Genomic DNA, 17,917 nt, shown 5'->3' on the forward strand with positions numbered 1-17,917 from the left:
AGGGGTCTCAAGAACACCTGCCATCACTAATCTAGTAGTTAGTGGCAGCTGTATGCTGCCATTAATTCCTTATTACCCCGCTTGCCACTGCACCAGGAAGAGCTAGGTTTATTGCCAGAACTGGTGTATCTTCCGGATTTAACACTTTTGGGGTGGCTGTAGGCCATCCCAAATACTAGCCCCCAGTTGTCTGCTGTACCTTGGCTGGTTTTAAAAAAATGAGGGGGAACCCACATTATTTAAAAAAAATAAAAAATAAATAAATAAATAAAATATTTTTTAAAAAAAATAGAGATCCCCTCTATTTTTCATAACCAGCCAAGGTACAGCAGACAGCTGGAGGTTGCAGCCTGCAGCTGCTGCTGTTCCTGTACTGGATATGAAAAATGGGGGGAACCTCACATCATTTTTTTTAAATTAAAAAAAGCTAGCCATCCATATATCTATCTATTCTGTTACTTCTTTCTATCAATTCTATGTTCTTTTTATTATTTTTATTTTTTTTTTCTATCCATCTATTCTAGCTATCAATTATCCTATCCTATCCCTTTTCTCCTTTAAAAAACGCATGTTTTTTTTTACATTTCCAAGCTCTCTGTGACAAGGAGCAGTTTTGGTGCAGTTAAAACTGCAACATGTGCATATAACCTTAGTGTCATCTGACAAAACAGTTTTTTTCCGGTCAGATGTTTGACGATGTCTTCTAAAAAGAATATACTTGGTTCTATTTAATAATAATTAAAACCATACCTGTGACATTAGTGACATTGTGGGGAAATTCACTTTCACTTGACCTCACTGGTGTCCTTAAAGATGGATTTTCCCCAATCAACGAGGCACCTAGGAGAAAAGAAGAAAAAAGATTATTATCTTAGAAAAGTGGAGAAAAACATTGTACAGCAATTTCATTATGGATATTATGATACAACTAATATTTAACCCTTCCATGTAAGAGCCTATTTTTGCCTTCGTGACCAGGCCAATATTTTCATTTCTGACCAGTGTCACTTTCACAGGTTATACCTCTGGAACGCTTCAACAGATCCCAGTGATTGTGCTTCATGATAGTGGTAAATTTACAACAATATTTTTTGCGTTTACTTGAGAAAATATTGGAAATTTGTCTGAAAATTTTGCAATTTTCAAACTTTGACTTTTTATACCCTGAAACCAGAAAGTTATATCACACAAAATAGTTAATAAATAATTTCCCACATGTTACTTTACATCAGCGCAATTGTTGAAATATACATTTTTTGTTAGGAAGTTAGAAGGGTTCAAAGTTTATTACCAATTTCTCATTTTTCCAAGAAAATTTACAAAACTGTTTTTTTTAGGGACCACATCACATTTGAAGTGACTTTGAGGGGCCTAGGTTAGGGGTAAATGGGAACGAGCCCTGGGTCTATGACAGATGACCACTGCACAACTATTTTGGCACAGATTTGCTGTCTCCGAGAGCCAGAGGCAGGTATATAGGAGTATATAGGACACCTAGCCTACTATACAAGATAGGACTTATTTTTTTATTGCAGATTTGAAGCAGTTTCAGATCTCCAGCATGTCAATTCTTTCCGCATTTTTCCCCTATTTTAATGAAAGGGTAAAGATGTATTAATAAATGTGCGTATCTTATGTGTTTTTCCTGCCAATACAGATTTTTCAGCTGTAAATACTAAGCATGTGCAGATCCCCTCACACTGACAAGAGCCATGCCAGGTCCTGGCCATGACCTTACAGACATTACTCGGCTTGAGATCATCATAGCTGCTATTGGCACCATATGACTGCCGGCACGGGGTGTCGATGGGTACAAAGTGGGGGACCCCCAACTTCAAACAAAGCGATATCACTGGCATTACTGACAGCGGTAAAAAATGATCTGTCTCCCACCTGGCATGATCAAACATGTGAGATGGGACATAAAAGTCCTCTCTTGGACCCTCGGTGTGGCAAAGTGCCCCCCGCCCCCGGTCCACCTCCCATTTACAATCACCTAACATGGCCACCGCATGAGTGGTGTTCCCGCTGCTCATGTCCTCCTCCTCCTCTGAGTCCTGACTTTTTTGACATGTCAGAATAGGCAGAAAAGTAGTCTCCAGGTCCAGCCAGGTCATCCCCGGTCCCATCGGTACATCTCATGGAGCGTCGATCCCCCGCCACCCCTCCTTGTCGTTATAAGAAATGCTGACTGCATTCGCAGCAGAGAGCGGCTGTCTGCCGGCTCTGCAAGCAGGGACATGGAGCTTACTGCACTCGTACTGCCGTGCTGAGAACCCGGGGAGTGTGAGTGCAGTATTCTCAGGTCACTGCAGCTACACTTCTCACATGCAGTGCCTGCTCTTCCAGAAAATGGGGGAAGCGTTGCCTAAGTGTGCCCCCTATATTCTGGAATGAGGTTACTGTAGGTCACTTTGCCCTTGGTTGAACCAGGACAGTGTGGTTGCAGTATTCTCTCAGATCACTGCAGCTACACTTCTCACATGGAGTGCCTGCACTTCCAGAAAATAGGGGTAGCGTTCCCTGAGCGTCCTCCCATATTCTGGAAGGTCCAGAGTCATCGTGGGACCGCCAAAATGGATTACGGCGGACAGGATTTTTTTCTTTCTTTCAATAAATTGGTGAAATAGGGAATGTGTTGGGAGTGTTTTTTCAAATAATGGGTTTTTTTTGTTGTCTTTATTTTATTAATTACTGACTGGGTTGTAATGTCGGGTAATGTCTAGTTTTCATAATGGGGTCCCTTGTGGAAGGTTTCTGCTGTTTAGGTAACTTAGCGGTCCTGCAAATGCAACATGGTGCCCGCAGTCTATTAGGCTATGTGCCCACATGTGCTTTTTCATGCTTTTACGCTGCATATTGCACCGCAGTGTAAAAGCATGCGTCCTGCGTCCCCAGCACAATCTATTAAGATTGTGCATAATCCATCCGCACGTTGCGTTTTAGAACGCAGCAATTTGGATGCTGAAATTGTTGCCAAAACGCTGCGTTCTAAAAAGCAAGCTTTTCGGCTGCGTTTTGAAACACACATGCAGTGACAAAATGCTGCGGAAGATTTGTCACGGCAGAACGCAACGTGCGCACATAGCCTTACAGACAAATTTTTGTTCTAAAATTCAAATATTGCTCCTTCTGTTCTGGGCCCTCCCATTTGTCCAAACAGATGTTTAGTTTATGACCACATGTGGGGTATCAGCGCGCTCAGGAGAAACGGGGGAACAAATTATGGGGTCCATTTTGATGTATTTCTTCTAAAAGTGAATAAATTGGGAATAGAGCAATATTTTAAGTTAAAACGCAATTTTTTTTTTATTCCACATTGCTTTAGTCCCTGTGAAGCACGTGAAGGGTAAATAAGCTTCTTGGATGTTGTTCTGAGTACTCTGAGGGGTGCAGTTTTTAGACTGGTGTCACTTTGGGGTATTTTCTGTCACCTCAGCCTCCCAAAGTCACTTCAAATGTGATGTGATCCCCAAAAAAAGGTTTTGTAAATTTTGTTGAAAAAAATCAGAAATTGCTGAAGAACTTTTAACCCTTCTAACTTCCTAACCCCAAAACATTTGGTCTCAAAACTTGTGCTGATGTAAAGTAGACATGTGGGGAATGTTATTTACTAATTCGAGTGACATAACTCTGGTTTCAGGCTAAGACTCCACAGTGCGTTTCCACCTACGTTTCAGCTGCTTTTTAGGTCCGTTTTGAGAAGCACCTTGTTCATGCCAAAAGGCATGCGTTTTGATTTTACAGCAAAGTCTATGGAAAATGGGGATTTCTAGACCGCACTTTGCGTTTTAAAACGCTGCGTTTAATTTGCATATTTTGTGGCAAAAACCATGCGTTCAAAGAAGCAGCATGTCAGTTATTGTCCTAAATTTACCACTAATTTACCACAAATTATTTCACTTACAGATTACGGCTGGGGAGGGGTCTCAAGAACACCTGCCATCACTAATCTAGTAGTTAGTGGCAGCTGTATGCTGCCATTAATTCCTTATTACCCCGCTTGCCACTGCACCAGGAAGAGCTAGGTTTATTGCCAGAACTGGTGTATCTTCCGGATTTAACACTTTTGGGGTGGCTGTAGGCCATCCCAAATACTAGCCCCCAGTTGTCTGCTGTACCTTGGCTGGTTTTAAAAAAATGAGGGGGAACCCACATTATTTAAAAAAAATAAAAAATAAATAAATAAATAAATAAAATATTTTTAAAAAAAAATAGAGATCCCCTCTATTTTTCATAACCAGCCAAGGTACAGCAGACAGCTGGAGGTTGCAGCCTGCAGCTGCTGCTGTTCCTGTACTGGATATGAAAAATGGGGGGAACCTCACATCATTTTTTTTAAATTAAAAAAAGCTAGCCATCCATATATCTATCTATTCTGTTACTTCTTTCTATCAATTCTATGTTCTTTTTATTATTTTTTTTTTTTTTTCTATCCATCTATTCTAGCTATCAATTATCCTATCCTATCCCTTTTCTCCTTTAAAAAACGCATGTTTTTTTTTACATTTCCAAGCTCTCTGTGACAAGGAGCAGTTTTGGCGCAGTTAAAACTGCAACATGTGCATATAACCTTAGTGTCATCTGACAAAACAGTTTTTTTCCGGTCAGATGTTTGACGATGTCTTCTAAAAAGAATATACTTGGTTCTATTTAATAATAATTAAAACCATACCTGTGACATTAGTGACATTGTGGGGAAATTCACTTTCACTTGACCTCACTGGTGTCCTTAAAGATGGATTTTCCCCAATCAACGAGGCACCTAGGAGAAAAGAAGAAAAAAGATTATTATCTTAGAAAAGTGGAGAAAAACATTGTACAGCAATTTCATTATGGATATTATGATACAACTAATATTTAACCCTTCCATGTAAGAGCCTATTTTTGCCTTCGTGACCAGGCCAATATTTTCATTTCTGACCAGTGTCACTTTCACAGGTTATACCTCTGGAACGCCTCAACAGATCCCAGTGATTGTGCTTCATGATAGTGGTAAATTTACAACAATATTTTTTGCGTTTACTTGAGAAAATATTGGAAATTTGTCTGAAAATTTTGCAATTTTCAAACTTTGACTTTTTATACCCTGAAACCAGAAAGTTATATCACACAAAATAGTTAATAAATAATTTCCCACATGTTACTTTACATCAGCGCAATTGTTGAAATATACATTTTTTGTTAGGAAGTTAGAAGGGTTCAAAGTTTATTACCAATTTCTCATTTTTCCAAGAAAATTTACAAAACTGTTTTTTTTAGGGACCACATCACATTTGAAGTGACTTTGAGGGGCCTAGGTTAGGGGTAAATGGGAACGAGCCCTGGGTCTATGACAGATGACCACTGCACAACTATTTTGGCACAGATTTGCTGTCTCCGAGAGCCAGAGGCAGGTATATAGGAGTATATAGGACACCTAGCCTACTATACAAGATAGGACTTATTTTTTTATTGCAGATTTGAAGCAGTTTCAGATCTCCAGCATGTCAATTCTTTCCGCATTTTTCCCCTATTTTAATGAAAGGGTAAAGATGTATTAATAAATGTGCGTATCTTATGTGTTTTTCCTGCCAATACAGATTTTTCAGCTGTAAATACTAAGCATGTGCAGATCCCCTCACACTGACAAGAGCCATGCCAGGTCCTGGCCATGACCTTACAGACATTACTCGGCTTGAGATCATCATAGCTGCTATTGGCACCATATGACTGCCGGCACGGGGTGTCGATGGGTACAAAGTGGGGGACCCCCAACTTCAAACAAAGCGATATCACTGGCATTACTGACAGCGGTAAAAAATGATCTGTCTCCCACCTGGCATGATCAAACATGTGAGATGGGACATAAAAGTCCTCTCTTGGACCCTCGGTGTGGCAAAGTGCCCCCCGCCCCCGGTCCACCTCCCATTTACAATCACCTAACATGGCCACCGCATGAGTGGTGTTCCCGCTGCTCATGTCCTCCTCCTCCTCTGAGTCCTGACTTTTTTGACATGTCAGAATAGGCAGAAAAGTAGTCTCCAGGTCCAGCCAGGTCATCCCCGGTCCCATCGGTACATCTCATGGAGCGTCGATCCCCCGCCACCCCTCCTTGTCGTTATAAGAAATGCTGACTGCATTCGCAGCAGAGAGCGGCTGTCTGCCGGCTCTGCAAGCAGGGACATGGAGCTTACTGCACTCGTACTGCCGTGCTGAGAACCCGGGGAGTGTGAGTGCAGTATTCTCAGGTCACTGCAGCTACACTTCTCACATGCAGTGCCTGCTCTTCCAGAAAATGGGGGAAGCGTTGCCTAAGTGTGCCCCCTATATTCTGGAATGAGGTTACTGTAGGTCACTTTGCCCTTGGTTGAACCAGGACAGTGTGGTTGCAGTATTCTCTCAGATCACTGCAGCTACACTTCTCACATGGAGTGCCTGCACTTCCAGAAAATAGGGGTAGCGTTCCCTGAGCGTCCTCCCATATTCTGGAAGGTCCAGAGTCATCGTGGGACCGCCAAAATGGATTACGGCGGACAGGATTTTTTTCTTTCTTTCAATAAATTGGTGAAATAGGGAATGTGTTGGGAGTGTTTTTTCAAATAATGGGTTTTTTTTGTTGTCTTTATTTTATTAATTACTGACTGGGTTGTAATGTCGGGTAATGTCTAGTTTTCATAATGGGGTCCCTTGTGGAAGGTTTCTGCTGTTTAGGTAACTTAGCGGTCCTGCAAATGCAACATGGTGCCCGCAGTCTATTAGGCTATGTGCCCACATGTGCTTTTTCATGCTTTTACGCTGCATATTGCACCGCAGTGTAAAAGCATGCGTCCTGCGTCCCCAGCACAATCTATTAAGATTGTGCATAATCCATCCGCACGTTGCGTTTTAGAACGCAGCAATTTGGATGCTGAAATTGTTGCCAAAACGCTGCGTTCTAAAAAGCAAGCTTTTCGGCTGCGTTTTGAAACACACATGCAGTGACAAAATGCTGCGGAAGATTTGTCACGGCAGAACGCAACGTGCGCACATAGCCTTACAGACAAATTTTTGTTCTAAAATTCCTTATTACCCCGCTTGCCACTGCACCAGGAAGAGCTAGGTTTATTGCCAGAACTGGTGTATCTTCCGGATTTGACACTTTTGGGGTGGCTGTAGGCCATCCCAAATACTAGCCCCCAGTTGTCTGCTGTACCTTGGCTGGTTTTAAAAAAATGAGGGGGAACCCACATTATTTAAAAAAAATAAAAAATAAATAAATAAATAAATAAAATATTTTTAAAAAAAAATAGAGATCCCCTCTATTTTTCATAACCAGCCAAGGTACAGCAGACAGCTGGAGGTTGCAGCCTGCAGCTGCTGCTGTTCCTGTACTGGATATGAAAAATGGGGGGAACCTCACATCATTTTTTTTAAATTAAAAAAAGCTAGCCATCCATATATCTATCTATTCTGTTACTTCTTTCTATCAATTCTATGTTCTTTTTATTATTTTTTTTTTTTTTTTTCTATCCATCTATTCTAGCTATCAATTATCCTATCCTATCCCTTTTCTCCTTTAAAAAACGCATGTTTTTTTTTACATTTCCAAGCTCTCTGTGACAAGGAGCAGTTTTGGCGCAGTTAAAACTGCAACATGTGCATATAACCTTAGTGTCATCTGACAAAACAGTTTTTTTCCGGTCAGATGTTTGACGATGTCTTCTAAAAAGAATATACTTGGTTCTATTTAATAATAATTAAAACCATACCTGTGACATTAGTGACATTGTGGGGAAATTCACTTTCACTTGACCTCACTGGTGTCCTTAAAGATGGATTTTCCCCAATCAACGAGGCACCTAGGAGAAAAGAAGAAAAAAGATTATTATCTTAGAAAAGTGGAGAAAAACATTGTACAGCAATTTCATTATGGATATTATGATACAACTAATATTTAACCCTTCCATGTAAGAGCCTATTTTTGCCTTCGTGACCAGGCCAATATTTTCATTTCTGACCAGTGTCACTTTCACAGGTTATACCTCTGGAACGCCTCAACAGATCCCAGTGATTGTGCTTCATGATAGTGGTAAATTTACAACAATATTTTTTGCGTTTACTTGAGAAAATATTGGAAATTTGTCTGAAAATTTTGCAATTTTCAAACTTTGACTTTTTATACCCTGAAACCAGAAAGTTATATCACACAAAATAGTTAATAAATAATTTCCCACATGTTACTTTACATCAGCGCAATTGTTGAAATATACATTTTTTGTTAGGAAGTTAGAAGGGTTCAAAGTTTATTACCAATTTCTCATTTTTCCAAGAAAATTTACAAAGAAGGGAATTTTGTTTACTTACCGTAAATTCCTTTTCTTCTAGCTCCTATTGGGAGACCCAGACAATTGGGGTGTATAGCTTCTGCCTCCGGAGGCCACACAAAGTATTACACTTTAAAAAGTGTAACCCCTCCCCTCTGCTATACACCCTCCCGTGCATCACGGGACCATCAGTTTTGGTGCCAAAGCAGGAAGGAGGAAACTTATAAATTGGTCTAAGGTAAATTCAATCCGAAGGATGTTCGGAGAACTGAAACCATGAACCAAAAGAACAATTCAGCATGAACAACATGTGTCCACAAAAGAACAACAGCCCGAAGGGAACAGGGGCGGGTGCTGGGTCTCCCAATAGGAGCTAGAAGAAAAGGAATTTACGGTAAGTAAACAAAATTCCCTTCTTCTTTGTCGCTCCATTGGGAGACCCAGACAATTGGGATGTCCAAAAGCAATCCCTGGGTGGGTAAAAGAATACCTCGATAAAAAGAGCCGAAAAACGGCCCCTTCTTACAGGTGGGCAACAGCCGCCTGAAGGACTTGCCTACCTAGACTGGCATCTGCCGAATCATAGGCATGCACCTGATAGTGTTTTGTAAAATTGTGCAGACTCGGCCAGGTAGCCGCTTGGCCCACCTGCTGAGCCGTAGCCTGGTGCCGCAATGCCCAGGACGCACCTACAGCTCTGGTAGAATGGCTTTCCGCCCTGAGGGAATCGGAAGCCCAGACGAGCGGTAGGCCTCAAGAATCGGTTCCTTGATCCACCTAGCCAAGGTCGACTTGAAAGCCTGCGACCATTTACGCTGGCCAGCAACAAGGACAAGGAGCGCATCAGAATGGCGCAGGGGCGCCTTGCGAGACATGTAGAACCTGAGTGCTCTCACGAGATCTAACGAGTGCAAATCCTTTTCACCTTGGTGAACTGGATGAGGCAAAAAGAAGGAAAGGAGATATCCTGAGAGATGAAACGGGGACACCACCTTAGAGAGAAAGTCCGAGACCGGACACAGAACCACCTTATCCTGATGGGACACCAGGAAGGGTGCTTTGCCTGACAGTGCTTCTAACTCAGAAACTCTCATGAGTAATGTGACTGCCACTAGGAAGGCCCCCTTCTGCGAAGGGCGAAATATAGAGACATCTAGCATCGGCTCGAGAGGTGGTTTCTGGAGAGAAACCCTGAACAGAGCACCAGGATAAGAAGATCCTCCAAGTCCTGTGGTAGATCTTGGCGGACGTTGGTTTCCCGGCCTGTCTCATGGTGTGCATGACATCTTGAGATAGCTCTGAGGACGCTAGGAGCCAGGACTCAATGGCCACACCGTCAGGTTGAAGGCCACAGAATTCAGATGGAAACGTGGTCCTTGAGACAGCAAGTCTGGTCGGTCTGAGAATGCCAACGGATGACCCACCGTGAGATGCCACAGAACATTGATCTGAAGGAAGGACTCTGTCGGAGTCCAGGTTCCCTGAGCCCTGTAGCGGGGAAAAAAAAAAAAAAAAATCGCTGCCCACCCTGACACTCTCGTCCGCCCAGGATGGGAGCAGGAAGGACTTTTCCTTCGATAAGAGGAAGGAAGAAGCCACCACTGAAGAGAGGTTTTGGCTGCCCGAAAAGAGAGACGTTCCTGTCTAAGGACGTCGACCTCCTGTCCCATTTGCGGAGAATGTGCCATTGGAACGGACGGAGATGAATACTGCGCAAGGTGAACTGCCTCCATTTCTGCCACCATCTTCCCTAGGAAGTGCGTGTGGCGCCGCAAGGGGTGGGACTGGCCCGAAGGAGAGAGTGCACCCCTATCTGCAGCGAACGCTGTTTGTCCAGCGGAAGCTTCACTATGTCTGAGAGAGAATGAAACTCCATGAAGAGGTAATTCAGTGATTGGGTCGGAGTCAATTTGTTACTTTGGGAAATTGATGATCCACCCGAACCTCTGGAGAGTCTCCAGAGCCCTGTTCGGGCCGTGTTGACATGCCACCTGGGAGGGTGCCTTGACTAAGGGATTGTTTAAGTAAGGGATCACCGAGTGTCCCTGAGAGTGTAGGTCCGCCACCACTGAAGCCATGACCTTGGTGAAGACCCGTGGGGCTGTTGCCAGGCCGAAAGGCAGAGCCACGAGCTGAAAGTGTTCGTTCCGGAGGCGAACACAAGACGCGTTGATGCTCTGGTGCAATCGGAACATGGAGATAAGTATCCCCGATGTCGATTGATGTTAGTAAGCCTCCTTGGGAATCGAGACGATGACAGAGCGGAGATTTCATCCGAAACCGTCTGGTCCTCACGTGTCTGTTGAGCAGAATGAGGCCCAGAACTGAACGGAATGCTCCGTCCTTTTTTGGTACCCCTCAGAGTCCACCAGCTAAAAAATGCATCGGCTCGCTCGGGGAGCGGAGATGTTCTGAAGAAACGAGTCGGAGGACAAGAGCTGAGCCCTATCCTATAACCGTGAGACAGAATGTCTCTCACCCCTCGGTTTTGGACCTGTGTCCACGAGGCGTCGCAAAAGCGGGAGAGCCTGCCACCGACCGAGAACGCGGTCTTAGTGAGGCCGAAGTCATGAGGAAGCCGCCTTGGATGCGGTTCCTCCGGTGGTCTTTGCAGGATGTGACTTAGACCACCATGTAGAAGAGTTCCTCTAGCCCTCCTCCGACCTGTGGGACGTGGAGGAACGGAACTTGGCTGAGGACCGAAAGGAACGAAACCCTTGGACTGGGGCAGGAACGAGTCCTTTTCCTTGGACTGTTTAATAATTTCAACCGATTGCTCGCCAAACAAACGGTCGCCAGAAAATGGCAAACCGGTTAAGAACTACTTGGAAGCAGAGTCTGCCTTCCATTCACGTAGCCCCATGGCCCTGCAGACTGTCACCGAATTGGTGGATGCTACCGCCGTACGGCTCGCAGAGTCCATGGAGTGCCCTCACGGCTGTGAAGGCCGGAGCAAAAGATGCGACTATGGCTTCATAGACGGATTTCCTCATAAGCTTTCTTTGCCTGTCAGTGGCATGTATGAGAGATGAACCAACTGCCGCTAATACTACGGATCTAGCCGCCAGTCTGGAGACTAGAGGAACCACCTTGTGACACTGAGCCCTAATTGTCATTAAGGGGTTAGTAAGCGCTTGTCCGGAAAGTTCTGAGCCTCTGGACCGCCTCTCTGGAGTTAGAGTGATCGAAACACGCACTCCGTATACGTTAGGGAAACCTAAACTGGTGTTTCTCCTGCTGTGAAGCCAACTCCTCCATAGGAGAAGATGGGGGAGAAAGGTCTAGCACCTGGTTGATGGACGTTATAAGGTCATTTACTATGGCGTCCCCTTCAGGTGTATCAAGCTTGAGCGTAACTTCAGGATCAGAGCCCTGAGCTGCGACGTCCGCTTCATCCCGTGGTGAAGTCGGAAAAGGTTCCCAGCGGGCCCGCTTAGTCTGTCTGAGGCCGCGGTCCGTGATGGAGTTCTCACCGTGGGATCTGGGTGTTACCCCAGAAGCCTCTTGTTGTACCGACCCAGAGGGACCCGGGAGCGATGAACCCACAGCGCCCTGGCCCTGTGTTGCCGGTCTGGACTGCAAAGCTTCCAGTATCTTAGCAGACCCTCTGTCCATAGACTGAGCTCTGGAATGTGAAGCGACCAAGAGAGATGCTGATTCCAACTGCAAACTCTGTCCCTGCAATCTGTGCAGTGGAAACCGGTGGTACCACCTGAGCCGAGGGTCCCACCAGTGCCGGAGGCTCCGGCTGAGTGAGTGCCCCAGGGGCCAAGCATTGTATACAATGAGTAGGTGAAACCTGCCGGTAATATAGCCACACAAGAGGTACAGGATGTAAAGTAAGCCTGTGCCTAGGTATCCTTACTCTTTGCGGACGACATTCTGTTGTCTCCTCTTAGAGTAATCAGTGTGGGTATACAGGTAAAGTTAAATAATGCTGCCGAACTGTGAAATCATATACCATATACCTATCTATCCATCCCCCTACTATCTTTCTATCCGCCTATTTTCTATCTATTATCTATCTACCCCCCTATTATCTATCTATCTATCCCCCTATTATCTATCCATCCATCTATCTATCCCTCTATTATCTATCCCTCTATGATCTATCCCTCTATGATCTATCCCTCTATTATCTATCTATCCATCTGTTATCTATCTATTATCTATCTATCCCTCTGTCTATTATCTGTTATCTATCTATCTATTATCCATCTATCAATTATCTATCTATTATCTATCATTCTATCTATCTACTTATCAGAAGGAAATGACACTTTTTTTTTTTCAATGTGCTTTATTGCATTGAATGCATTAAAACTCATGTACCAACCCGTGGCAACACCGCGGTAAAACCGCAAGCGGTTTTCGGGTACGGTTAGCCAAGTTTTTTTTGCCGCGGTTGCGGTAATCTTTCAGACCCTGCGGAATTTTCTTAAGAAAATTTAATTTTCTAGTGCACACAGGGCCTCAATTGGACTTTATATCACCTTTACTCATGTTGTGGCACTTAAGATGTATTATGTATAATCTTTGTTTATTAAGAAAAATACAATACAAATGACAAGAACCAAAGCATAGGATCAAATATTGCATACAAATTTGACTTACAAATCAATTCCTTAGAAATACAAAAAAGAGTCATGTAGACATATATCCTTCTGGAAAGTAGCAAAAGGCAATAACAGAGGGAAGGGAAGAAAGGAAGGGGACATGCATATCTCAAGATCTTTCAATTACGAATGTTATCTGCCCCTCTCTCCCCCCTCCACATTTGTTTGACTCTGCTCCCTCTGTTTACTTTGGATAGGGTATTATTTCAAAACCAAAATATAATGAGAGGGAGTCTACGTACCCACTTGACTCATATACCAGAACATTAGGCACTAAGAATGCAACTTAAGGTCAGGAAACAGGGTGGAAAAAAAAAAAAAAAAAAAAGTGGGGGGGGGGGGAAATGAGCTAGCAGTGAAGATAGTAACGACATAGAGAGAGAAAGAAGGTGAAGGGTGGGTAAGTCCGAGGGGGAGGGATGTCCAAGTTCTCCCAGGTGCGGCTGTTGGAGAAACCAGGCCTGGCCAGTATTCCCCTTCTATTCAAGGACCAAACAGTTCTCTATACGCATTTGTCTCTTTGAAAAGGATCCAAGGTTGCCAAATCTTTAAGAATTTCTCACTGTCCTCTGTCACCTCCGCGGAAAGCTCCTCCATATAACATATGGAGGAGAGTTCCTGCTGCCATTCTTGCATAGAAGGAGACGTTGTCTTCCGCCAGTGTCTAGGTACCACCGAACGGGCTGCCGAAAGGCAGAATCTAAGTAAGTCTCCTTTTTGTGTCTTAATTGAGCCGGGCAACATGGACAGCAGAGAGATCTGTGGGGAGGGCAACACCCTCTCTCCAGAGATATTGGTATATGTCCGAAACACCTCTAGCCAGAAGGGTTTAATTAGCGGGCATTCCCACCATATATGCAGCATTGTCCCCGGGGAACTTCCACACCGCCAACACAGCTCAGATACAGAGGGGAAAATCCTATGCAGCTTCACTGGGTATAGGTACCATCTTGATAAAATTTTGTAATTCTTTTCTTTCGCATAACCTGCCGTGGCCAGCTTATGGGTAAACAGATATGCTTTCCGTTTTTCTTCTTCAGAAAAGGTGGTGCCCAATTCTATCTCCCATTGTGACATGAAGTGTGGATCCGTATCTGCCTCAGGAGCTGCCTGACTCAACAATTTATAAATTAATGATATTAAGTGAGAAGGTGGGGACTTCTGCATGAACAACCCTTCAAATGGGGTCAAGGAAGGGTTGAGTAGATGTTTCCATTTTCTCAATCTATTGCTTACAAATGAGTGCAACTGTCTGTACTCTATCCATGATAATGAACAAGGGGGATCCAGACCCTGCAGATCCCCAAAGGACATGATGTCATGTCCTTTTAATACCTGATGAATCCTAACATCATCATCTTTTCCCCAGCGCAAGAAAGTGGTACGGTCAGATCCCGGAGCAAATTCCGGATTGGAAAGGATCGGGGTGAGCAGGAGTGGAGGACCAGATAACGAACTTTTTTGTCGGATCCGATCCCATTCTTTTAGCGTGGCCTTTACCAAGAAGTCAGCCGTAGGCAACTTTACTCCCTCTCGTGACTCCAACCAAGGTAGATACCGCAAGGGTACATGCGCTCCCCCTTGCTCTAATGCTACCCACTTCTTATGTTCAGCAAAAAAGTGCCAGTCAAACATACGCATTAATAGAGTAGCCTGATGGTATCTACGGAGGTCTGGCAGTCCAGCCCCTCCCCTGTCCGTCGGTCTGGTTAAAGTATGATATTTTATTCTCGCCCTCGAGTGTCCCCATACAAACTTGATCAACGCCGATTTGAGTGTGCGGAAAAAGCTAGCGGGTGGAGATATGGGGACCGCTTGAAAAACATATAGAAACCGTGGGAGTACGTCCATCTTGAAAGAGTTGATACGTCCAAACCACGAAATAGGTTTTTTGTGGTATGATAGGAGATCTTTGAGTGTGCGTGTCAATAGGGTTTGATAATTTAACGCGTAGAGGAGAGAGAGGTCAGCCGGGATCTGTATGCCCAAATATTTAATTGCTTTAGTTTGCCACCTGAATGGGAAATTCTGTTTAGCTAATGCCACTTCGTGGGATCTTAGGGTGACACTCAGTGCTTCCGTTTTTGAGTAATTCACTTTGAAATTGCTTACCTCTCCGAATCTCTCAAACTCCTTCATCAAAGAGGGTAGTGTAATGTGGGGTTGAGAAACATAAATCAATAGGTCATCAGCATACAGGGAAGTCTTATAAGTCTCCTCATCCACCCGTAGACCATGTATACTGGGATTCCTCCTTATAGCGTTAGCGAGGTGCTCCATCACTACCACATACAGCAATGGCGAGAGAGGGCACCCCTGTCTCGTGCCATTCCTTATCGCAATGGGTCGAGACAATGCTCCATTGACCTTGATCCGTGCCGAGGGACACGTATACAACGCCAATATTTTTTGTAAAAAGAGCGGGCCCAAGCCAATCTTTTGTAACGCGGTTCGGAGGAAATCCCAATGCACCCGGTCGAATGCCTTCTCCGCATCCACAGATAAAAGGCCAACCGGTGAAGAAGAAGAGATCGCATTAGCCATGAGTAATAAAGTCTTATTCACATTGTCGCGGGCCTCCCTACCTTGAACAAATCCGACCTGATCTGAGTTAACAATTGAGGGGAGGAGAGGGGCTAGTCTATTGGCCAGTGTTTTAGAAAACAATTTCACATCCACATTTAATAAAGATATCGGCCTATAATTGGTAACCAGAGATGGGTCCTTGCCGGGCTTCGGCAAGACTGTAATGAACGCCTCCAGGGACTGCGCCGCAAATGGAGTCGTGTCTGAGACCGAATTGAAAACCCTTGTAAGGAATGGGGCTATCAATTCTCTAAATGTCTTGTAAAATGCCGGGGAGAACCCATCCGGGCCCGGGCTCTTTCCTGCAGGAGAGCTTTTAATCACCAGCCCCACCTCCTCCTCTGTAAACCGTTCTTCTAATTGTGAGACCTCCTCCTCCCTCAACGGTGTGGATGCCGTGTCTGTGATGTACTCATTGATCCTCTCCATCAGTTTACTCTGCTCCATATCCGCCAGGCGTCCCTTAATGTTATATAGATCAGAGTAAAATGTCCTCATTTCCTCCATGATCTCCACCGGGTTACTCGTGTCAGTGCCGCCACGCCGCTGTATTCTCGGTATGAATGATGTGTTGTTGCGGGGGTGAAGAAGGCGTGACAGGGGCATACCACATTTGTCCGAGTGTTGATATAGGAAACGTTGGTAATGAGAGCGGTATTTAAGGTATTTTTCGTTAAGAAGCGTCTTCAAGTCCTCTCTATTTTTAACGAGGTCTGCTAAGACCCCAGCTGATCTGTTTCTTTTATGTGTGGTTTCCAACCTATGTATCGCATCAAGTAGTGTGCTAATTTGCGAAGTCTTCAACTTCTTAATACGTGCCCCATGTTTTATTAAAACTCCCCGAATTACGCACTTGAATGCTTCCCACTGAAAAGGTAGGGGGGTGGAGTCCCCGGCGTGTGTTGCCAAAAAGACCTCTATTGATTCCTTGACATCATTTGCGCACAGTGTATCCTTCAATAGATTGTCGTTAAGTTTCCATGTCCACTCACGCGTCTGACCCCCCGGGGGCGAAACTGTTAGGAAAATAGGTGCATGATCGGACCAAACCACGCTTCCGATCTCAGCAACTGGGTGCCATGTGAGGACGTGTTGACTTACTAAAAAAAAAATCAATGCGGCTATATGAGCCGTGTGGGTTTGAGTAAAAGGTATAATGCCTTCCCGAGGGGTTTAATACCCGCCACACGTCCGTCAATTGAACCTGATGCACCTCCCGTTTAAAGGACCGTAAGTGGGATAAGGGGATCGCGCTTCGGCCAGTTGAGGTATCCACCTGTGGGTCTAGGGGCATATTAAAGTCTCCCCCCAAGATGACCACTCCCTCTGAGAATTCTGTAAGGGTTCTGAGAAATCCCCGTCCCGCTTTTGACTGGTCTACATTGGGCGAATACCAACCCGCAACCGTGAACACATTACCTGAGATTCTCAATTTAACCATAACGTATCTGCCTTCTGGGTCCAACTTCATGTCTATCAAGGAGTGACTCAATGATTTATGCAAGGCAACAGACACCCCCCTGGATCTAGAGTCTGCGTTAGTACCATGGTACCAGGTCGGGTAGTAACGATTTTTCATGTTGGGGACACAACCAGTTTTATAATGAGTTTCTTGGAGAAGAAGAATGTGCACCCTCTGCTTGTGCATATCATAAAGAATTTGGGTCCTTTTTTGGGGAGTATTAAGTCCCTTCACATTCAAAGAGCCGAATTTTAGTTCCGCCATGGTTCCGCACCTAGGGTCCAATCAATCACCTGTGTTTGGAGAAAGGATAATAGGGAAGTTGGGGAAGGTTGTAGAAAAAACAGAGAAAGACAAAACAAAAAAACAAAAAAAAAAGGGGGGGGGGGGGAGGAGGGGGAAGGGTGAAGAGGAGAAAGAAAAAGAGGAAGAAGAAGAGTTAGAAGAAAAAAAAAAAAAAAAAAAAAAAAAAATGAAAAGAAGAGAGAAAAGAGGAAGTAAAATAAGAAGAGTTAGAAGGAGAATTAGAACAATTAGAACAGAAAATACTTCAGCACCAAGAAAGGGCTAAAGCGTACCGCCAAACCTGACGGAGTTAATGGGGTAGAACTATATAAAGCTGCACCTAGGCCAGCCAAGTGCAACAACCCCAATAGAGAAGCGGACTGCACACGGAAGGCAGCTCCGCCTGACCCAGAGCATACTATTTTAACAACTTATATCAGCAACCTTCATTTTAAAGTTACACCGCCCTTCAGCCTTGAACTTTAGCACCGAGTGTGTTCCTCGCGAGGGCTTGGCGGCCAATCAAGATGTCCTCACCATCCCCACGACGACGCACACTCAGGCCACAACCTTTAGACAAAAGGCAAAAGGAGGCCCCTCCAACACATCCTTGGTAATGCAATACAACATTAACTGTCAGTAGCGTGTTAACCTGTAATGAGAAAAATCAAACCACATCTCTG

Source organism: Anomaloglossus baeobatrachus, chromosome 1 (genome assembly GCF_048569485.1).
Source record: "Anomaloglossus baeobatrachus isolate aAnoBae1 chromosome 1, aAnoBae1.hap1, whole genome shotgun sequence".
In the NCBI taxonomy this organism is placed as follows: Eukaryota; Metazoa; Chordata; class Amphibia; order Anura; family Aromobatidae; genus Anomaloglossus; species Anomaloglossus baeobatrachus.